The 23,411-nt window shown below is 43.4% G+C and overlaps 1 protein-coding gene across 1 annotated transcript in view; it reads right to left on the bottom strand.

Moving 5' to 3' along the window:
• The window catches only part of NCALD (neurocalcin delta), a 97,965-nt gene extending 74,995 nt beyond the window's left edge, over positions 1-22,970 (bottom strand). Inside the window, exon 1 of the mRNA XM_060243422.1 lies at positions 22,803-22,970. The gene's annotated coding sequence lies outside the window, so the exon portion shown is untranslated. The remainder of the gene's footprint in view (positions 1-22,802) is intronic.
• Positions 22,971-23,411: the final 441 nt, after the last annotated feature.

Here is a 23,411-nt window from a genome sequence, read left to right as displayed (position 1 = left end):
TCATGAGCAGAACAGCTCTAAGAGAGTTATGACTGACCCAAGGTCATTCCAGCAGGTGCATGTGGAGGAGTGGGGAATCAAACCCAGTTCTCCCAGATAACCACTACACCAAACTGACTTTCAGGCAGGCTTAGCAATGGCAATTTCCCAGTGGGGTGGGGTACCTCCCACTCTCTGCTTCTGTTTCCCACTGCCACTCCGGTGGCAGGCAGGAGAAAAAAAAATTAAATAATCACTCTTAGTATGATGGTTTTTTATCTTCAAGTGACACCAGACTACTCTTGGAATCACAGGTAACTGTGGTAAAACCAGTTCTCCCTAGAAGAGAGCTAATGCCAGAGGCAGACTGGGAGAAAAACTTTTCTAAGGTCAATGTTGGTTTTGACCTTTATGGACTGAAACCTGTCCTTCCCCCATTTCTGTCTCCATTCTTGTTATGATTATGTTCCTACATCTATCCATTTGGGAAGTAAAGACTCCCGCAATTTGTCAGTAGCAAGCCTCCGATAAGACAATATGTCTGTTTTGCTTCACTCTTCTGGCCTTTAGGCAGCAATGTGGGGCCCATTTGTTCAGAAAGGCTAAAACAATGGTAAAGATCTGTAGGTCTCTGATGACTCCCAGAAGCAGTGTAACTGGGGATGTTCTACTGCTGTTATATAGCATAGATTTCTTCTTTATTTAACTATTTTTTTAAAATGTGGCTTTAATATTGGATTGGAAACTGCCTTGCATTATGGAAACGTAGGGCAAAATAGTTAAAATACATAAAGCAATCTCATGCACAGAAACTTGTCTTAGCACTCACAAAAATAAGCAGGATTATAGCCTGTGGGGTGATCCTTTTCCACAGCCTCGCACGGCAACTGCAGATTCTTAAGAACATAAGAGAAGCCATGTTGGATCAGGCCAATGGCCCATCCAGTCCAACACTCTGTGTCACACAGTGGCCAAAAAATTTATATGTACCTCCTTTTATCCATTCTAACCCGACTGCTCAGCAATTTCATTGAATGCCCACAAGTTCTTGTATTGTGAGAAAGGGAGAAAAGTACTTCTTTCTCTACCTTCTCCATCCCATGCATAATCTTGTAAACCTCCATCGTGTCACCCCGCAGTCGATGTTTCTCCAAGCTAAAGAGCCCCAAGCGTTTTAACCTTTCTTCATCGGGAAAGTGTTCCAAACCTTTAATCATTCTAGTTGCCCTTTTCTGCACTTTTTCCAATGCTATAATATCCTTTTTGAGATGCGGTGACCAGAATTGCACACAGTATTCAAAATGAGACCACACCATCGATTTATACAGGGGCATTATGATACTGGCCGATTTGTTTTCAATTCCCTTCCTAATAAGAACATAAGAGAAGCCATGTTGGATCAGGCCAACGGCCCATCCAGTCCAACACTCTGTGTCACACAGTGGCAAAAAAATTTATATACACACATACACTGTAGCTAATAGCCACTGATGGACCTGTGCTCCATATTTTTATCTAAACCCTTCTTGAAGGTGGCTATACTTGTGGCCGCCACCACCTCCTGTGGCAGTGAATTCCACATGTTAATCACCCTTTGGGTGAAGAAGTACTTCCTTTTATCCCTTTTAACCTGTCTGCTCAGCAATTCCATCGAATGCCCACAAGTTCTTGTATTGTGAGAAAGGGAGAAAAGTACTTCTTTCTCTACTTTCTCCATCCCATGCATTATCTTGTAAACCTCTATCATGTCACCCCGCAGTCGACGTTTCTCCAAGCTAAAGAGTCCCAAGCGTTTCAACCTTTCTTCATAGGGAAAGTGCTCCAGCCCTTTAATCATTCTAGTTGCCCTTCTCTGGACTTTCTCCAATGCTATAATATCCTTTTTGAGGTGCGGTGACCAGAACTGCACACAGTACTCCAAATGAGACCGCACCATCGATTTATACAGGGGCATTATGATACTGGCTGATTTGTTTTCAATTCCCTTCCTAATAATTCCCAGCATGGCGTTGGCCTTTTTTATTGCAAATGCACACTGTCTTGACATTTTCAGTGAGTTATCTACCACGACCCCAAGATCTCTCTCTTGGTCAGTCTCTGCCAGTTCACACCCCATCAACTTGTATTTGTAGCTGGGATTCTTGGCCTCAATGTGCATTACTTTGCACTTGGCCACATTGAACCTCATCTGCCACGTTGACGCCCACTCACCCAGCCTCAACAGATCTCTTTGGAGTTCCTCACAATCCTCTCTGGTTCTCACCACCCTGAACAATTTAGTGTCATCTGCAACTTGGCCACTTCACTGCTCACTCCCAACTCCAAATCATTTATGAACAAGTTAAAGAGCATGGGACCCAGTACTGAGCCCTGCGGCACTCCACTGCTTACCGTCCTCCACTGCGAAGACTGCCCATTTATACTCACTCTTTGCTTCCTATTAATTAGCCAGTTTTTGATCCACAAGAGGACCTGTCCTTTTACTCCATGGCACTCAAGCTTACTAAGGAGCCTTTGATGAGGAACCAATTCTTCCTTACCAAGGTGCCACTATTTTGTCTCAGATATACTGAGAAAAGAAGCAAATTGTTTTCTAATTTTATCTTCACATGTGCAGTGGCAGGACATCATTGATTTGTTCACATGCCCAAATTTAGCAATGGTATACATTTTTGAACAAAATTACCCATCAGCAAAATCAGATAATTAAGGAAGGAACAGTGAATTGTGGAAAGGCAATCATTTGCCAGTTGGATATATCTGACAACAAAAAGACTTCAGCAAAATGAAATGCCTAAAAGAACAGAATACTAGCAGAAATTAAATATAAAGACAGAGGAACCAGTTGGGTGGCCAGCACTGCAATCCTAAATAGAATTATCCCTTCAAAGCCCATTAACTTCAATGGATTTGGATGGGTGTAACTCTGCTCAGAACTGATATGCAAATGTATCATTGCCATTTATTAAGCACAGCATGGTGGACATCAAGCTCTTTCCAGTACATTCTTCATTACCACAAGAATTAATGCATACAATTTCAATAAAAATGGAGAGCAATTATTATGTCAAGCGCCGATATTTCTCAATAACCAAGTCCTTTGTTTTGAATCAAAAATAGGTTTATTGTTAGAAACTCAGGAGCTGTACCAAGGACACAAGCCTTGGGAGTAATGGGGTACAAACAGTTACACAGTTGCTATATAGGATATCATCAAAGGTTACACTACAGATGCATACTTGAGTCACGGGTTCAATGGTTACTAAGCAACTATCTATTTTATTACTAAGGAATTTTAGTCTATTGGAAACATCAAACCTTCTCACTTCTTTGGGGAGAGATAAGGACTGTCTGTGTGAAACTGTGGGAGAGGCGACGTGAACATACTAACGGCCAGTCTGTAACATAAACATCTCAGGGCCTGATGGTTTACTACTTGCCCACTGGTTGTAAATAAGGGGGAAGAGATGGAGAGCTGATGACCTGCTCTCTACTTAGAAAAATGCAGTCCAGAAATGAGCGCGCTTGACATACTGCCCCCCCCCAAGCCCCTCTTTTGGGCTTTGAAGGATATTTAGCATAGAATTGTTTAATTAAGGTTGGGTCTCTTACATTTGAACTAATTACCCATTCATCATGGGCCGTTGAGAAATGTTTCCATTTAATCAGAAAGTACAATACACCCCACTTCAACTTAGCATCTAGTATTTCTTTTACTTCATGGTGATTCTGATCTCCTACCGGGATAGGATCTGGGGCTTTGGGTCTAGGGTGCCAGGGCGTCACTCCGGGATCTCTTCGAAGTAAGCTGCAATGAAAGACTGGGTGTATCTTACTAAACAACTTTGGTAATTCTAGTTCCACAGTCACTTTATTGATTACACATTTTATACGAAACGATGCCAAAAATTTGTAGGCTAGTTTTTTAAAGGTTTGTGGTAATGGCAAGTTCTTGGTGGACAGGTATACTGTATCTCCCACTTTAAAATCCCAAGCAGGCAAGTGATGCTTGTCATAATGTTTTTTTTTTTGTATGTCTCTTTAGTCAATTCTAGATTTTCTTGGATGTTGTTCCAAATTTTCCCCAACTTTCCCCATTATTGTTCAAAAGTGGATGGAGTTTCTGCTATTGGTCCTCCTGGCAAATGTGGAAAGGGCTTCCCTTCATAATCATTTACCACCAGGAAGGGGGAGGACTTAGTGGAGTTGTGCATGCTATTATTATAATCATATTCCGCAAAAGGGAGAAACTCTGCCCAATTCAACTGCTGATAGTTCACAAAGCACCTTAAATATTGCTCTAGCAACGTGTTCACCCTCTCAGTCTGCCCATCAGTCCAAGGGTGATACGCGGAGCTCAATCCCTGCTCGATTCCGGTTAACTTGCAGAACTCCCAACAGAAGTTGGCAACAAACTGTACTCCTCTGTCACTAATTAATTTATCAGGAAAGGAGTGTAATTTCACCACGTGTTGGAAGAATAATTGAGCTAGTTTCTTAGCCGTGGGTATTTGGGAGCATGGGATGAAGTGCGCTTGTTTAGAAAAGTTGTCCACTACTATGAGAATTACGTTTTTTCCCTGGGAAGGAGGGAGTTCCACGATAAAATCCAGTGACACCAGTGACCAAGGTCAGGCTGCTGTCTCCAGTGGTTGTAGTAGTTCCAGCGGTTCTCCCCCCCTCACCTTTTAGCCATTAAACACATTTGGCAAGAGGCTACATACACAGATGTCTTTTTTCATAAATGGCCACCAAAATTGCCTGTTTACTAGGTGCAGGGTTTTGTTACTAGGTGCACCAAAATGCCCAGCTATCTTGTTGTCATGGCAGGATTGCAGTACTTTTTTTCAGAGGCTCTCTGGTACGTAAAGTTTATTGTCCTTGTACCAGAAGCCTCCCTCCCCTTTTTTCACCCCCTCTGGTACTGCATCCCCTTCTTTTTCTACCTCTTTAATCAGTCTTTGCCCCCCCCCCCACTGCTCTTCGAGTTTTTCGCACTTTAACTGTGAGCGGGTGATCACAGCTCCCAAGTGGCTGGGGGAGATTAACGAATCAATCACTTCCTCTCTTTGGCTGTTGTGCTGGGGGAGGCATGATAGAGTGTCCACTAGGAAATTCTTAGACCCCGGGATGTGTTTCAGCCTGAAATCGAATTTGGCGAAGAACCCCGCCCACCTGATTTGCTTCTCAGTTAGTTTTCAACGCCCTGTTAGGGCTTCCAAATTTTATGGTCTGTCCATATCTCAAACGGGACCCTTGCTCCTTCTAGCCAAGATCTCCATGTCTTTAACATGAAGGTTACCGCAAATGCTTCTTTGTTCCACACTGACCAGTTCCTTTGGTCTTGGGAAAATTTTTGGGAGATATAAGCACAGGGTTTTAGGGACCCCTCCCCCCCCATCGGGTTGCATTAGGATTGCCCCCACAGTGACATTGTTGGCATCACATTGGACCACAAAGGGTTTTAATTCATTGGGGATCAGGATGGGTTCACTGGTAAACAGTCTTTTTAATTTGGTGAACGCCTCTTGACAGCTTTCCGTCCAATTCAGTTTGGCTCCAGGCTGCTTGGCCTTGGGACCTTCCCCTTTCGTTTTAAGGAGGCCCGTCAAGGGGAGCATTGTGTGGGCGAACCCTCATATAAAATTACGATAAAAATTTGCAAATCTGATGAAGGATTGGAGCTGTCTACATGTCCTTGGGGGTTCCTACTCTAGCACCACTTGTATTTTGGTTGGGTCCATTGCCAAATCCTTCCCCGACACTCTGTAGCCCAGGTAATCCAGTTCCATCTTATGGAACTCACACTTTGGATAGTTTCACATACAGTTGATTCTCATAAAGGGTTACTAACACTTCCCTCACCAATTTCACGTGTGAGGGGAGGCCTTTTGAGTAAATAATTATATCATCCAGGTACACCACTACCCCTTGGAACAAATACTTTCACAGCACTTCGTTTATCAAACTCATGAAGACCCTGGGGGCCCCCTGCAACCCGAATAGCATGACTAAGTATTTCAACTGTCCCATCAGCGTGTTAAACACCATTTTCCATTTGTTCCCTCTTTTATGCGCACCTGGAAGTAAGCGTTTTGCAGATCCAGCTTGGTAAAAATCTTTCCCTCCAACACAGTGCTTAATAGGTCTTTTATGAGTGTATGGCGTATGCACTGGATGTCGAAATCACGTTGATCCCCCTAAAATCCGTGTATAGCCTCAGCCCCCTGTCTTTTTTCTTCCTAAAGAGCACTGGGGTGGCATGGGGGGGTGGTGCCGGCCATATGAACCCCCGTTTTAGGTTCTTGTCTAAAAACTTGCGGAGCTCTGCCTTTTCGGCCCACCTCATGGAGTATAATCTGGCTCTGGGGAGGCTCTGCCCCAGGATTAGTTCTATGGCACAGTCAGTGTCCCAGTGGGGGGGAAGCTCGTTAGCGTCTTCTTCATTAAGAACTTGTTTTACGTCTCTATACTCCTTCGGGATCGATCTCACTTCCTCTATGGTGAGGCATAGTTTCTCGTTCGGGGGGAGGTTCAGGGCCCCACTCTTTGTTCCATCAGTAAGGCTCGCTTCCTCTATCTCTAAAGTCTATGATTTGTTCCCCCATCTTATGTTTCCCCCATGTTTGGCCAGCCACCCCACCCCCAATACGATGTCAAACAATGATGAGGGGGCTACGACAAAGATCTCTGTGTCCCAGTGATCTTCTATCCCTACCGGCACCCCTTGGGTTTGTTCCGTGCAGGGTTTCCCCATCATCACCGTCCCATCCATTTGCTCAAATTGTTTGGGGTTCTGCAGGGGACTAGTAGGGAGTCCAAGAGCCTCCACTAGTTTGGGTGTGATTATGTCTCTCATGCATCCAGAATCTAGTAGCACTCGGGCGTGTATAAAACGCTTAAGATTAGGGTTCAGTAAAGCCAGTGGGATGAAAAACAAAGTCCCCGTAATTCTCACCCTCAGTGGAACCGTTAGTTCTACAACCTGCTGCTCGGCACTGCTCAGTGCAGGTCGCCCTTGTTTAAGAACATAAGAGAAGCCATGTTAGATCAGGCCAATGGCCCATCCAGTCCAACACTCTGTGTCACATAGTGGCCCCCCAAAATTATATATATATATATATATACACACACACACACACTCACACGCGCGCACATATACACGCTGTGGCTAATAGCCACTGATGGACCTCTGCTCCATATTTTTATCTAACCCCCTCTTGAAGGTGGCTATGCTTGTGGCCGCCACCACCTCCTGTGGCAGTGAATTCCACATGTTAATCACCCTTTGGGTGAAGTACTTCCTTTTATCCGTTTTAACCTGTCTGCTCAGCAATTTCATCAACCCCCCGGTTCTTCTTCGCAGGCTTCTTCTCCTAGTTCGTCGATGACGATGATCTCCTCTTTTTGTGGGGTTGCAGACGCCAAGCTGCCCTTCACTGGTTCCTTTGCTCGCCTCTCCGCCTTCTTTGCTTTGAGTGCACTGGATTTCGGAGTGAGGGGGGGCCTCAAGGCTGCTCAGGGCAGTTTGCTGCCATGTGGTTAGGGTCTCTGCATCAAAAGCAGTGCTGCGGGGGGTGGTTTAGTTGCCCCCCCCAGCTGGCCTGCCTTCTGCCCCTCCACCTTTGCCCCTGGCTGAGATTCACGTCCCCCCTTACTCTCTTGTTGCAGTTGGTGCTGGAGAGCCACTCTCTTCATGTTGGTCTCTACTTCTCCCAGCAGTTGCACCCACCCCATCAGTGAGGTAGGGCGAGCTTGTTGGAGGGCTCAACCCAGCATGCTGGCATTCAGGCCTCTCTGGAACTGCTCAATTTTCATCTGCTCGTTCCATCCCCGTACTTTAGCGGTGTTGGCCCAAAAGTCTGCCACGTACTCTCTCATGGCCTTGGACCCCTGTTGTAGGTCTCACAGGGTTGTCAGCGCTCGGGTCTCTTGTAATGGATCTTCATACTGCATTAGTAGAGCTCGCAGTAGGCTTCCCAATCCCCAGGTCACAGCGGGGGATCTCCCGTTTTCACAGGCTTCTCCCCGCCCCCAGCCAGCTGGCCAGCGGGGGAAGCCCTGCCCCCACAATCACCATGTAGTTTTAGAGCTCCTGCAGGTCCGTTTTTAAAATATGTGCCTTTAAGGCTGAGCAGGAAGCAGGAAACAGGAAGAGCTTCGGAGAACGGCCCCCTCCCTTTGTTTTGCTTTCGTTTTCAGATGAAGTCAAGTTCTGTAGGATCAAGACCCAGTAAGTATTTGTGTGTGAGAGAGAGGGAGGGGGCAGGGGATCTCCCAGATCCCCAGGAGCAGCATTTGGGTGGGGGAGGACATTGGGGCCGTAGCAGGAGAAGGAAATGGGAAAGCTGTGCTCTGCAGGTGGAAACCCTTCCATACATGAAAATTTTGGGCGACATCCAAGTAGATTCTAGTCCCTGAAAGCTTACACTGAAGTAAAATGTGTCAGTCTCTATGGTGTCATAAATATTCTGTTTATTTTTACATAGCAATCCAAGAATCATGCCTACAAGGTCTGTAATTCTGTGTAAAATTAATAGGGCAATAATGACAAGGGATGAAGGTTTGATGAAGAACAAACAGGGAGGGAGAATTAAGAATAGAGCAGAAAGGGTCAGTCTGTGCTAGGGGAAAGGAAGATTTAAGAAACAAGTAGGTTTAAGCTGATATTTGATAGAGAAGATGCAGGTATTGGACAAGACTGCAAGAGGAGATGGTTGTCCCAGGACATACAGAAAGACAGAGACAGAAATGGTGCAATTGCAGCAGCAGGAGAAAAGAAACAGGGATGGGGACAAGAATTTAACTGATAGGCAATAGAATGAGTGAAGGAAAACTGACAGAAGAGAAACAGAAATTACAAGCATGCTTTGAATATAAGCACTTGGGAAACTGAAGTTGCTGTAGAAGCACTTTCCTTCCCACCCCCACCCCCCAGAACTCTTCCCTTCCATACAAACGCCACATTCATTCTGCATTGGCTCTTGGGGAGCATAGTTACCATAGCTGCTATGACGACAAACTCATCTCCCCCCTTTTTTGGTTCTTTTTGTCACGCAATGTACCATATAACTTTAACAATATTATTCAGCTGAAACAGATGATTATGTCATATTGCTGCAGCAACCCCAAATATGACACAAAATCCAGCAGTTTCTTTTTCCAGTGCTTACCATTGTGCAAGCGTTGCCATTAACATGATGGAGGTGGGGACTTAGAAATATATCTTCTACAAATCCGAGAACCTCCTTCCAGGTTTGTAAAATCCTATATTTTGTAGTTGTCGGCTGGCCCCACTGTGCTGATTTGCCTCTTTTCATCAGGCCAGCCTCAGCTATTAGACAGGATTTGCCTGTGGCTAGGGAGGTCCATATTTTGCCAGTCAATTAGAATTCTGGTTTTAAGACTAACTAACAGAATGTCTGGGCATCAACACAGCACCTCACTCTGAACTGAACCACTGATACGAGAAAGACATGAAGAAGGTCCACTAATCTAGTGCAGTAGACTATACATGTCACAGCACTGTGTGCTGTAAAGTATGTTAAAACAAGTTCTGGCATAGTGCTCTAGGATTATACTGCATCAGCACAAAACCCCTTCTGTATGGAATATTCCTGTATTTTGGGAGTCTGTAAAAAATAGTTGGCTTTGGACCATTTATAAAGCATAAAGAATGTGATGCTTCAATGATAAACAAGAACAGCTGTTCATTGAAAGATCCCCTTTGATATTAGGCAGCGAAAAAATAATTATCTTCATACAACATCAATAAAATTATCTTGTATGAGCTTGGCTTGAAAGTACAAGAAGCCAACTCATTTACATGATAAATATACCCTTTAATGACACTAATTATGCCAATGCAGGGGTGGCTAATGGTAGCTCTCCAGATGTTTTTTGCCTACAACTCCCATCAGCCCCAGCCATTGGCCATGCTGGCTGGGGCTGATACGAGTTGTAGGCAAAAAATATCTGGAGAGCTACCGTTGGCCATCCCTGATTTTGTACTCTTTCCCCATTCTGTTTCTTTTTTTAATGTTTTATCCTGCCCAATCCTGCTTTGACTACAAATTATAGGCTAAAGGTAAAAAAAAACCCCACCATGATATTTATGGCATTTATTTTCATGGTATTGATCGACTGCAAAACAATCAGATGCACTTTCTAAAGGGCAATTAGGTTAGCTTACACAGCAAGGATTGGAAAAGCTACAGAGCTGCAAGATTTTATTATGCTATTAACAGTGCTGTCAATGCTGTGGGGTTGTACCAGCTAACCTGTGGAATTGCACCAGCAGACCAACCAGGCTGTACCACCACAAGCAAGCACAATACAAACTAAATTGTAGTTCCATAAGAAATTCCTGTTTCACTGTTTAGTACATTTTATCCTGCCCTTCTTCCGATCTCAGAACCATGTACATTGTCCTCCCTTCTTCATTCTGTTCTTGAACCAGCCTTGTAAGGTGGGTTTAGACTAAGAGGGTGCAACTGGCCCAAGGTTACCCAGCACAGCACAGCAGAAGTTTGAATCTCAGTCCTAGCCTAACCACTACAATTCTCCTCACCACTACACCACACATTGCCCCAAGACAATATAATGGGTAAAAAGGAACAGTATATCCAGGAAAACTTTATTATAAGAGTTAGTCATCAGCCATAAACAGAGCCATGCATCTTCATAAGATTAAGCTAACAGAGAAAATGATGACATTGCTGTCAAAGATACAGCTTAACAACAACAACAAAAAGGCAGTGTTTAGATGACTCTTACAAAAGAATGGAAAAATGCGTCATTCCCACCAGGGTGTGAAAACGTGCTTCAGGGACTCCATGTGGCTCTTCATGAGACAGACGGTTGTAAGTTATATGAATTTTACAAAGCTCTTCAGTACCCATGTGCATTTGGAAATATACAAAAGGGATTCTACCTGTCAAAGAACTCTATTTTTTCTAGCTACAATTTACTGCAAACAATTTCTCTCTCAATAGCATTATTTTCAGCCAAGCAAGATGATAAAACAACTCTGACAAAGACCTAAGATACTGTGTTTTTGTAGACTGCCTTCTTTATTTTTTTATTAGATTGGATGTTTTTAAAGTTTTGATTTGATTATTTTTATACTTTGTGTTGTGACCTGCCCTGAGCTCGTTCACAGGGAGGGCAGGATAGAAATTAAAACAAAGAAATAAAAGGATGCAATATTTAGCTGCATTTCAAAGAATCTGCTCATGATCAAGGAATGCTCTGTTACTCATTACAACAAATTTTAGGAACTGTGTGAAAAGGCTAATTTTATACTAGTCTGGTTTTCATTGTATGCCATGGACTTGTTCAAATCTACTTTACAATCATGTGAATAGGTTTATCAGATGACCAGGTCAACGGAATAGCCCTCAGAAAAGGTAAAGGTAGTCCCCTATGCAAGCACGGACCCATGGGGTGATGTCACATCATGATGTTTTCTTGGCAGACTTTTTACAAGGTGGTTTGCCACTGCTTTCCCCAGTCATCTACACTTTACCCCCCAGCAAGCTGGCTATTCATTTTACCGACCTTGGAAGGATCCCTCAGTAGTCATGTGCAAAATTCTATGAATATGAATACCTGGGAAGTCTAATCACAATGTCCAGTCAATTCAATTCAATTCAAACCAGACTGACAACCAAAATCAGCTGGTCTGGACGAAGCCCAAAGCTATGTGAACTGGCTTCAGTAGGATACTGAGTGCGGTCTTAAGCAGATCTACTCAGGATCCTTCTCAGGTCTATTTATTCCCAAGAAAGTGTTATTCAGATGGCAACCAGAAGGTTGCAATCCTTAGTCCATTTCCCATTGAACAACTTGGGATAGGACTTACTTCAGTGTAGGCTTTCTTAGGGTTGTTCCCCAAAATTATTCTTTCTCCAGATGCAACTCTTTTGCACAAATAAAGACATAGACCTTGGAATCTCCAGGGAAAGGATCTCAGGAAAAAGGTGCTATAAAGATCTTTGCTTGAAACTTTGGCAAGCTTTTGCCGATCAGCCAGAGAATACTGAGCAAACTGGATCAATAGAAAGGATTTTGGCAACAGCAGACCATGCATAATGGCTTAAGCAAATTTGTCCATGAGAATAAATTATCAGAGCAAAATACTTTATCACATAGCAGGGAAATAAACAGCTATGATAAGACCTGGACTTGACAGAAAACCAAGTCTAGTTTCACTGTTGAAATGTAATTGCTCTAATTGGACCTGTGCTAACCGAAATGACAAAGTTAGTGAGAACTCAGCCATCATGCTGCCGCTCAGCATGTAAGAACAGTGCCCCGAGAGAAGCAAAATGGAGATGAAGAATGAGTCAATGGCTGCAGTATCTCTTTTCCCCCCATTGTTTGAACTTCTTATGCAACACAAGTTCATGCAGAATATCTTTTGAAAGACAACATTTCCAGGGTTCAACTTACATGAGAACCGCTGGAATGTCTTAAAAAGCTGGGAGCATTGTTTCACATTTCTGCTTTTGTGTGTCAGAGGAATCCTAAAAACAAAAATGGAAAGAAAAAAAAAACCTGCGACAGTTTCAGTTCAACATCTCCAACTCCATTTATTTCCTATTCACTGACACAAGGGCCAGCGATAAAACTATTTTATAGGTTCCTCTAATATGAAGTGATGCACAATCTTTTTTCTTTTCCTTTAAAAAAAAGCAAGCAAGAAGTAAAGAAAGATTCTTGACTCTTCCAGAGCACCTGCTAGAGCTATTATGTTCAAGAGTTCACGAGTGTTTCTCGAGCTCTGGAACAAATGCTCACATTGCTATTTTAAACATTCCCAGCAAGATACCACTGAGCTATTTCTAAATTTACAACTTGGTAAAAAGCTATAAAAGTTTACTAGTTTGGGAAGTTTTCCTGTGGCTTGCAGTCAGCCTTATGTTTCGCATGGGATTTCAGCAGACCCTTCACACAGTAAAATAACACAGTGAGACTATAGAAACATGAACAGCATCCCATCCTGGCATGCCACTTGCATCCAAGAGACTTTTACATCTATCTGCTATCTGCTCAAGATTCTGTGGCATGCACACTCAAGGCGGTGTTTTTCAGGGGGTCCAAATCTGACCTACAAAACTTTTGAACCATCGAACCCATCAGCAAGCCTACAGGAGTGTAGTAAACCAGGAGTTTAATGCATTTTTTGTTTCACAACAGGAATAGTAGCAAAATGTAGTGGGTTGTTAAGCAAATGGGAAAAAAACACAATACATAACTGGTGGGCTACATGCAGTTGTGAAGGTCTGCTTTATATACATCCATTTTCTTTAAACTGTGCTTCCTGCCTGTCATATAAACATAGGTCCATTGCATGTGATTCCTTGTGGATTAGAATGAAAGCGAACAAGCAGGTGTTCTGCCTAACGGTACATCTGGAGGGCTAATTAGAATGCTTTTATTGCACTGGGGGTTTTTTGGCTTCCCTTGACTGTCATTAAAATTATGTTTATTATATTCTGGTTTTATCATAGTTACACAGGCTAGACACTGGCTGCAGCAAGAGACCAAGAAAAGGGACCTTGAGGTGGTAGTGAATTGCTCAATGAAAATGTAACCCAGTGCACAGCTGCTCTGGAAAAAAGGAAATTCTATGCTGGCCACAATTAGAACAAAATAGAGAATTAAAATGTCACTATTATACTGCACTTATCTGTGGTGAGATCACACTTGGAATACTGTGTATAGTTCTGGTCACCTGAAAAACGATACTGAGTGTAGAGTTTGAAAAGGTGTTAAAAAAAGAGCAACTCAAATAATCAGGGGACTAGAGTAGCTGCCCTATGAGGACTGGTTAAAATGTTCATGGCTATTTAGCTTAGAAGAAAAGGAGACTAGAAGAGGACATGATTGAGGTTTATAAAATAAAGCATTTTAATTTTCCACAACAAAAACAGGTTGGTGTTAACCTTCACTTCCTGCTCTTCAAAGGCCCTTCAGAAAAGAACAGTCTTCACCAGGTTCAGAGAACATAAGACTAGCCATGCTGGATCAAATCAAAGGGCCATCTAGTCCTGCATTCTGCTCACACAGTTGCCAACCAATTACCTCTAAGAAATTTTGGATGACCAACCATGACTTAGAGAGCTGTGTGGGAATTCCAGAACCTGGAAGTCACTGAAAGCCAGTTGGGTGTAGTGGTTAAGAGCATGGACTCTTACCTGGGAGAACCAGGTTAGATTCCCCACTCCCCCACTTGCAGCTTCTGGAATGGCCTTGGGTTAGCCATAGCTCGCAAGAGTTGTCCTTGAAAGGGCAGCTGCTGTGAGAGCTCTCTCAGCCCCACCCACCTCACAGGGTGTCTGTTGTGAGGGAGGAAGATAAAGGAGATTGTGAGCCGCTCCGAGACTCTAAGATTCAGAGTGGAGGGCAGAATATAAATCCAATATCATCATCATCAAGACACCCTCTTCTGTATGCTGACAAACATTACCTTGCTTAGGACAGGCACATACAAAAAGACGTACCAACAGAATTTAACTTCTAGGCAGCTTAATTCATGGGCAAATCTATCAGTCACAAACAGCAAGTCAAATGCCTTCTGAGAAGACATACTTCAATGATTAAACAATGTATATATGTATACTTTCTGTGAGGAATTGATGTTTGCCAAAAGGATGAAGATAAAGTAGAAAGGCAAATGAAAGGAATTCCAGAGGAGTACATTCTTTTTCATCTGATAGGATTTCAGTTCACGTTTGAATGAGATGCTTCTTCACAAGGGTTCCTTTGGGAAATGCTGCATTCCATAATTCCTGAACTCCAGTTTCTAATTATATTTCACAAACCTATTTCTGACTGAAATGCAAATCTGGCTACAGAAGTGATTTGATCTGTGTAAAATAATTACAAAATTACTGTTCTTCATTTCTCAACTTTTACTCCCTGCTATTTAGGAAGATAATTTTAAACAGCAGTAAGAACATAACCCAAACAGATTCCTTCCACCCGATATGCTGTTGCAACTGCAGTCAAGACTTGTTTAGACCCCTGCAAAGTGATCTCTTGAGAAAATGGATACAAAAAACATTCTGAAGCTGGATATTTGTGCTTAAGGTTCACACAGGGCAGCGAGTGAATCAGCATCAAGAATACCACATGCATGGCATTTGGATTGATTTATAAAACAAGTCTCGGTGGTTCCAAAGGTTCTGCACAGGTCTTCTTGTGATTTACACTAGTTCTTGCTTATGTTAGTAGAAGGCATTAAACAGCTGCCTTTTTACAGCTCACTCCAAAAGTGTGGTTTACTGTCTGACTCCGTTGGGTTTCCTTAATCAGCTTATACCTGCATAGTTACACTTATCTGAAAGATGGGCAACCAAAACCAGAATCACACAGTCTTAAAATCAATCGCCTTTTATATACTTAATGACAAGATACTTGAAGGCATTTCAAATTCATGCTACAAATTGCCTGACCCAATGCATAAAAGAAGAATCCCAACTCTGAGCACAATTTGTTATTTTGACACAGGAACAGATCCTGAAAGAAAGCTATTGAGACTTTCCCAGATATAACCTTCAGCAAGGCATTTGATACACCCAGGCACACTGTGATGCACTAGAGATGCTATCCCATCTCACCCCATCTATTTTGACTTGAAAATCCCTATTTTAATTTTCCTTTGCTCTTGTGCAACTCCAGTTCAAGAGTCTTTATCTCTGTGACATATCCCATTCCTTTGTGCCAAATTCCCCTCAAGATGCAGTTTTGAATATCATTTTGCAACAGTTGCTAGGCCTCTCACTTATTTACCCAGGGCAGGGAATTACCAACCCCCAGCTCCAATTTGCTGCCCCTAAAAAACTGAGAAGCAGCAGGAAAAGATGGCCTCCATATAGTGACACTCCAGGAATTTTCCTTAGTCTCCACAGTAAAGCCCACAGAGACTAGGGGAGACAGCCTACAAGCAGGGGTGTCAAATTAATTTGTTGTGAGGACTAGATCGACATGAGAATAGATGGGTGTTTAATCTACTGGCCTCAACTGTCAGGCAACAGTCACAACATTTGCATTAAAAAAAGTATTGCAGTTATCAAATAACAGCAATACAAAAAATCTGAACATGGTTGTTAAATTCAACCATTTGCAACAATTCAATCAATAGGGCCCTAGTGAGCTTTAATACTAATTTTTTAGCCAAGTTTTTGTTTGCAAAAAAATGACTGCATACAGTATTCTTATTCTCTTAAAACCATGGCTGAGAGCCAGTCATCTCACTGGATGAAAGAGAAGGCTGTCCGTGAGGCAGACAGTTTCATCCAGGACTGCGTGCAAAGGATTGACATGTGCATCTCGCATTAAGACTAATGGGAGTTACACATGCCAAATCCCTATATAACCCCAGGAGAGAATAATGCCAAGGAAACTGTATATAAAGATGGAAAAGAATGTCTTTTATCAATCTATCTCTATCTCTCTATCCATCTATCGCTGCAATCACACACACTTAATAATGCACTTTCAACACTCTTTCCAACTGGATTTTACTGCGTGAACTGATAAAATCCAGTTGGAAAGTGCTTTGAAAGTGGATTATTTAGTGTGTGTGATTGCAGCCTATATCTATACATACATGCATATAATCTCTGATTTGCATTCAGGTAAAAGCAATTTTGTCCTTCAAGCTTACCACCTTTGTAGACGTCTCTTTTGGGGAGTCATATTGGTCTTAAAGTACAAGAGGACGACTTGTTTGGTGCTGAATACCTCTATCAAAAATGTTTGCCACCACAGATTTACACTTAGAATCAAACTACTTCGGATTCATATCCTTTCTCCTCACCTTATGTGGGACCAATTAATAACAGACTTTCAGTTTCACAAGTATATTTTGTAATTATTTTTGAACCATACAATAAGACTTACAATCTTCCTTCCAAATTTCAGCTTAGCCTGGAATCCTAGATTGGGGAGAAGAGCATAAACCAAAGTTATGATGAACTATAGTTAGCTATGCACCCAGAAGTTGATTACATGCAATCCTAAGAATCTCTCACATTGGTTTCCATAATCACAAAACCATGACTGAACACCAGTTTGTGAATACAGAGCATTCAACAGAGCTGTATATTTTTTTCTGATAGAGCAATGTTTTGCAAACTCAGAGGAACGCTCAAATTTGCAGGAAAACTGGGGGGGGGGGGGAGTGAAGGGTGGCAAAATTCCCCTCAAAGAAAAAGCAAAATCTTATGCCCTACAGGGGGACTAGTGGTTGGAGCTGTCTGTTTCCTATCCCAAGCACCACCAACACGATTTGTCCTACGGCCATTCTCCTATACCAGAATTGCAGGAATCAACAATGTGGGCAAATCTGTGCTTGAGAGATGTAATTCCCTTCAATAGCTAGGAAAGGTTTTTCTGCTGTAGAGAGATCTACCTGTCATATGTCCCCCTGGCTCCAATTTCACTATAGATTGTCATCTGTCTCCATGCTTCAAGCATATTTGGAAGGGATAATCTTTGTTTTTTTTCTCTGGATCCACCATCTTCATCCATTTAAGTAGTGTTTTTTTAAAGGCACATCTTTTGTTGTTTAAACTGGAGGCACTGATTTGGGAATCGAGGGCCAGACAATCTACCGCTACAAATGCATTTATTTGTTAATTTATTTTATTAAATTTATATTCCGCCCTCTCCTAACGGGCTCAGGGAGGCTGAGTTGGGATGGTCACAAAGGCTAGCCAATTAGCACTCTGCATAACTGGATTCTCCAAGAACAAGAAAGAGCCTGTTAAGTGTCGGGCTTGATTTAATTTGGAAGTCTGAACATACGTTCAAAAGGAGACAAGGGCAGATCCACAACAGGTTCTTAACTAAAGCTAAGAATGTCTCTTGTTCCTTACTTTCACAAGCTGCTGAACAGTACAGCCCTAATCCTCTACCATTTGTAACATCCATTGTACATCCAATGGAGTGAATTGACTTAGATGGATGTAGCTCTTTGTAAGATGACACTGTTAAGTCACTAAGATAAATGAGACCCTTGCAGCACTGATGCTTCTACCTCAAGGATTCCTGTTATGGCCAGTACTTGTATCTCCTGGCAAGCACTGCTGTCTGTTGACAGTAATCTTTACCGAAGTTGCACTCTTTAGAGTCCTGAGAGCCAGAACTGAATGTTTTTAACGCTGAACCCTGTCTCCTGTGGAATGAATGTTTCTGATTCCAAGGCACCAGCATCAAAAGGTGAGTTGTGAGGATAATCACATGCCCAGGATTGTCCCAGCCCTGCCAGGATCACTATTGGATTGATATTGCTTAGTTTATATGGGATCAATAGGAAGAAGTAACCAACAGCATAACTGGCACGAGTTAGGTTGAAATTCTAAGCACACTTGGTGCTGGTGGAATTGCAAAAATTATCAGTGTGACTTCCCAGGACAAGCTTAATAGCTCAGTCTTTGGGTTGTATCCAACTAGTACAGCAGCTGCACAGCCTCCATTTCAATGGGACACATCAAAAAGATTCAGAAAAGTGAATGAAAGCTGTATATCATCTGGCTGGTTGAAACCTCCATCTCTAGTCAACTAGCCTGCTTTCAAATCATTTTTAAATATGATGCCTTGTTACATTGTGGGTTACATTTCACCAAAAGTCACTTATGTCTTAAAAGCACAATTAAGCAAATCACACACTCATCATACGCCACTACACCAAAACTACTACACAATACTATGGTTAAACAAAAACCTCTGTGTAAGCACCAGTCATTTCTGACTCTGAGGTAACATTGTTTTCACCATGTTTTCATGGCAGACTTTTTATGGGGTGATCTGCCATTGCCTTCTCCAGTCATTTACACTCCCCCCCCCCCAGCAAGTTGGTTACCTATTTTACCGACCTCAGAGGGATGGAAGTTTGAGTCAACCATGAGCCAGCTACCTGAACCCAGCCTCCTCTGGGATTGAACTCAAGTCGTGAACAGAACTTAGACTGCAGTACTGCAGTTTACCACTCTGTGTCAAATTATTATATACTGTTTATTTTCTTAAACTCCATACTTCAAAGATAAAAGGTGCTTGCACAAAAGTGCTTGTAACATTCAAACTTCCTTTTTTCACTGGGTAGAGAGACTCCACCCCCTCCAACGGAGACACCAGCTTCAGTAGAACGCCATTTCCAAGAAGATCTTTATCAAGGAGGGGTCTAGAAGAAACTCGCAATTCCAATATCTCTTATATCATCCACTGTTATAAGCACCCCATTCTTTGGAAATAACAACCACCAAGCAGACTCAACCACACTGAAACTGGCTGAAACGTGCATACCAAGGTAGCATATATTAAACGCACTTATGTGCTACAAGCAGAGGGCACATAGATCCAAGGTCTCCTGCCTTCACACTCTAACATCACACACATCAGATCAGATAAGGTCCAGGGCATCTTTGTACATAGTAACAATGATGCTACCGAAAAATGCTTTTGTGCGATGCAGTCTTCATGTGGATGCTCAGTGCAGATGATTAGCTAGCCTTCAGGACTGCTCAATCACAAGCGAAGTCTCCATCTTAGCAGCCCAGAGCAGTTGGCACACTGGCATGGAGACATACTATACAATCAGGTAGATCTACTTGAGAAGCAGATGATGTACACTATGGCATTTTCACAGGGTCCCCAATGTGCAGAAACAGGGGTGGGGGTGGCAACTAATTCATACAACCACTTGCAAATTTGAATACATAGGATAATATCAAAGGGGTAGCCATATTCATCTGTTATAGAAAAATAAAACAAAAGTCCAGTGGCACCTTTAAGACTAACAACATTTACTTCAATATGAGCTTTTATGAGTCACAGCTCTCTTCTTCAGTATCTAAGGAAGTAAGTGTGATTCACAAAAGGTCCTACTGAAATAAATGTTATTAAAGTGCCTTGGGACTTTTATTTCCTCTTAATGGGACAACCAGAGATGGCTCAAACAAGTAAACCTTGCTATACAATGAAGTGGAAAGGAAGGTTGTTGATTTTTCTTGCAAAGCAGACAGAAATGCAACAGGTTCAATGAAGTTTCACTGCATCACATTCCCATGTTCAGAAGGCTATAATTCTATTAATTTGTAAAATACCACTGGCTCCCTCCACCCCCTACATAACCATTATTCATCAGACTGAGAAGGATCAGTGGCCTAAAAGCTAATTTTGACTTTAGAACTAAAACTTCCCAGCTCCTGACCACCAAACCTAAGACTTTTGGGCAACAGCAGCAGTCTAAATTGTTAAGGTCTCAGGCCACAAAACCAAAGTGTCACTCTGGTCTCAGAGGGTGGACAATCGGTTACAGTATTCTGCTCTATACCTCTTTTTGTGGATTTGAAGGATATTTTCTCCAGGAAATTCCTTGCTTTCCACAGGACATACATTGGCCAACTACAAAGATACATATTTAAAGAAAGCTCCCTTTCTCCTCGCCTGAACCTCAGAAGCTTTTGCAGTGGGACTTGATTCAGCTGGGTGAGTTTGCAAGATCTGACCTCAGAATCAAGAAATTACAGCCTGCATCTTGCCGTGGCCTCAATATGGGTTGCAATGCAAAATCCACTGCTTTATGACGGGAGAACTTCAGAGTAAATAATGGGTTGTGGATGCCAGTAAACATGACTATTCTGAAGTAAATAATGGGTTCTGAATTGCAACTACTGTGGCTTCCAGACATTTAAAAGGCTATAGCACTGTATGAACATGATACAGTTCACTGCAATTATCCCAAGAAATACTTCTCTTGAATACAATATACACTTTTCTACTGTTCAGGGGCATGTGGGGTTCCAAGTCCAACCATCAAGCCTAAAGGCTCATTAATATATACAATGGGGTGCTTTGTTTCAACCAAGAGTGATTTCACATAGAATTTCAATAGACTAATAACATTGCATTGCCTGTATCAGTCTTTTTAAAGTTGCTGCAACCTGTTAGACTGCTATACATTTTACCTAAGCAAATAAGATGCACAGTACAATCTAAATGTTTACTCAGTGGTAAAAAACTAGAAAGGTTTGGAAATCCTGCATGTTAACTGCACACAAGTTAATATGAAATAATACAGAGACCTGCCCAAATCTAAGCACAAGATTTCTTGTCTAAGATGTATTATTTCTCTTCCTCTCACCCCACCCCAGTGAGTATCAGATCTGCAGATGCCTTCTCACATACCAAGCCCATCAGATTTAGACAAAGAAAGCCTGTTTGCAACATATGAACATATGAAACTGCCTTATACTGAATCAGACCCTCGGTCCATCAAAGTCAGCATTGTCTTCTCAGACTGGCAGCAGCTCTCCAGGGTCTCAGGCTGAGGTTTTTCACACCTAATTTTTCAAAGTCAAGACTGCAATCCTATGCACACTTACCTGAGAGTCAATGGTACTTTCAAGGAAACCTGCACAGGACTATGCTGTCAAGGTACAAACCAGATTGCTTTCACAGTTCAGTTTTAAATGGTATGTTTAAAATTAATAGTTGAGTTTTAAATGCACAACACAGATCCAGAAAAATGTCAACAGTACGTTCCACCTGACTATTACAATCAACACTAAAGCCCTACACTTTGGGCTGAATGTATATGATGAATCATACCAGCTCTGAAGCCAGAGAAGAGCAATATAGGCAGGTGGGCACCCATCCCTACAAAGTACCTGAAAACATAGCTAAGGGCATCGAAGTTGTTCATAACCTTTGACTTTCTGTACATGATAACCATCTCTTTTCATCGTGTTCTTTCCCTCCTCTCTCCCCCAGCCACCATGGTGTCCAGCAGCCCTTTTCTTTCCACCTGGGAATATACTGTTCAAGCCAGAAATCTTTTTTTAGCTACTGCAATTTTCTTTTTCCTCCTCAGGATAAGTAGAAATGAAAAACAGAGACTGGAGGAAGGGGGCGGAGTGGGAAAAGCGAAGAAGCATCCGCTGTGTTTTTAACCTAGCTGTCTTGGCATAGTTCAGATCCGGACCCTTTCCGCTACTTCCAATAAGGCGTCCGTTCAGTTCACCCCACTCACAGGAGACGCTCAAGCGAATGCAGGAAGGAGGGAGAAAGATGCAAGCGCAGGCTTTTCCCCCTCACTTAACTGTATTCCTCCTCGGGGGGCTGGCGGCTTCTTGTACCACCACTTACGCAGAACTTCAGTTCCACTGAAGTCCGGAAGAGTCATTTTCACACCACCACCCCCCCCCCCCCAAAAAAGCTTGCTTTCGCATTGGGAAGTCCAGCTAACAAACTCACCGGGGGGGAGGGGGATAGCCGCATTGATATGAATGGCACTTGCTTCTAAGTAAACGTTCAAGAAGGGGATTAAGCCCAGCGGGAGCGAAAACTAACGGAGCCATCCTCCCCACCCCCGACTCGAGTCAGACTCGGTTTAGGAAACGCGCCTTTCAGATCCCCAAGCGACCAGGCTGTTGCACCGACCGTGGTCTGGGCACGGCTCGCGCACTCCCTTGTCACGCCCGGACTTTCTTCCCCTTAACCCCGCCGTCGGCAAGCTTTTCCCCCGCCGCCCCTGCCTGCCTGCCTGCCTGCCCTGCACACGAGCGCGGCTTCCAGTCCGGGGAAGCAGCGGCTGCTGGCGTTGGCTCCCTCGTCGCGCCCTGAAGCGGCTTTTGCTCCTGGAGGGAAACTTGCAGCGGCGCCAAAACAAACACGCGCGGGGCAGCGCGCGGGGAGAGAGGGCGGGAAGGCGACACCACAACAACCCCTCTCAGCAGCCTGCACTGCAGCCAGGGCGAGGGCGGCGGCAGATGGGCAGCCCCGGCCCCCGGAGTCTGAAGCTGCCTGCTTACCTCGCACTGCAGAAGACGCGTGGCTTTAATACTCCATGCTCCGGCGAGCCCGGGAGGAAGCGGCGGCGGCGGCGGCAGAGAAAGCAGCCCAGCATCCACCGCCAGATTCTCACACAAGCCTTGGGCTCGGAAGACGCCGAGCACAGAGCCAGCCTCCCGGCTGACGTCAAAGTCACTGTCACATGGCTCGATGCAAACCAAAAGAGAGCATTGGTTGTCGTAGCAACCGCGCCGAGGCTCCCAGAGAGCCCTTCAATAGGTCACTTGCCAGGCTCGTGGGCATGTTGGGGACCCATCCCGGGAGCGACTCGTCCGGACTCGGGATCTCGCCTCAGACGGAGGGAGCGAAGGGGGACGTCGAAACCTGCTTGCCCTATTCCCTCCTCGAGCAAATGCATGCTTTTCCCGCCTCAAATGCATGAGCCCGCCAGTAGTAGATCAGAACAAGCGCCCACCTAGTCAAGTATCCAACAGTGGCCAGAACCAAAGCCCACAGGTCTCCCCCCCACCTGCTCCATTTGCCTCTCATCAATAGGCGCGCCGGAGGTGGTTCTATTTGCGTAGTTGTCATTACTAATAACCACTTACAGACCTCTGCTCCATGAACTT

The sequence above is a fragment of the Heteronotia binoei genome, chromosome 7 (genome assembly GCF_032191835.1).
Source record: "Heteronotia binoei isolate CCM8104 ecotype False Entrance Well chromosome 7, APGP_CSIRO_Hbin_v1, whole genome shotgun sequence".
Lineage (NCBI taxonomy): Eukaryota > Metazoa > Chordata > Lepidosauria > Squamata > Gekkonidae > Heteronotia > Heteronotia binoei.
This window is presented reverse-complemented; position numbering and strand designations above follow the sequence as displayed.